This window comes from Monopterus albus, unplaced genomic scaffold (assembly GCF_001952655.1).
Source record: "Monopterus albus unplaced genomic scaffold, M_albus_1.0 scaffold140.1, whole genome shotgun sequence".
NCBI classification, from domain to species: Eukaryota; Metazoa; Chordata; class Actinopteri; order Synbranchiformes; family Synbranchidae; genus Monopterus; species Monopterus albus.
Genome location: NW_018128020.1, coordinates 496,673 through 497,794, shown reverse-complemented (window position 1 = coordinate 497,794; position 1,122 = coordinate 496,673).

The following is a 1,122-nucleotide window of genomic DNA, read 5'->3' as shown; positions in this document are numbered from 1 at the left end:
TGGCCAATGTTTTGTGTCTCACAGAAACAAAGCTATAAGGCTGCAGCTGCATGGTTAAAAATTTATAAAATGAAACCGACACTTGTCTTATTCACAAGTGACCAATAGGCGTGATGTGCTGTTGCTGCCTATGTCAGAAACCACATTCAAATGTATGAAAAACTGTCCTGCGGAGAAAGCTCATTTCGGCCGCCTGTATCCGGGATCTTGCCCTTTCGGTCATGACCCAAAGTTCATGACCATAGGTCATAGCTAGCCATCATTCCTGTCAAACCTGTGAAGCCTATTGGATGGATTTGAGATCGATTGGATTGCCACCCTGTCATTGGAGCTGTTTACCTGTAAGGGATTTTTGGAAAAATTATTGGCAATATGTTTACTAAGGGCCAGTAAACACCCAGAGACCTAAAGTGAAATTATTATATGTCTTGTATGTATACTGAATAAACAGTAGAAGTGGAATAGTTAGTGCATGTTCCCTACTGAATGCATGTATCAAGCTTACACTGTGTGCTGTTACATGCAGTTTTCATGAGCAGTCAGATTGCAGATCTGCAGAAGGGTTTGCAATCACACCCCATTCTACGACACAGAACTTACCACGACTGTTAAGTCAGAATGTATAAGCTCATTTCATCATAAGTATAAGTAAATTAGACCATATAGCCCAGCTCTGGCCTGTCCTCACTGGCTTCCAGTTTGTTTTCAAATTGCTACAGACCTGACAGCTTTGTATTCATAGCTTAAGACATTCATTCATTCATTTATTTACATTGGCTTTTAATATATAGTACAGTGGTATGGATCTATTGCATAACTTTTCTCACATCAACAAGTTGCATACGCATCCACACAATAAAGAACTGGATAACATAGTGTGGATGCTTATGCATCCACACAATAATAGGATAACATAGTATGGATGCTGAATCAGCATCCATACAATAAATAATTGGATAACATAGTATAAATGCTGAATCAGCATCCATACAATAATAAAGAAGAAGATAACATGATTGTGGATGCGAGCATCCACACTAATAAAGAAGAAGATAAGAGTGTGGATGCTTACACTCTTATCTTCTGCTTTATTAGTGTGGATGCGAGCATCCACCCTAATAA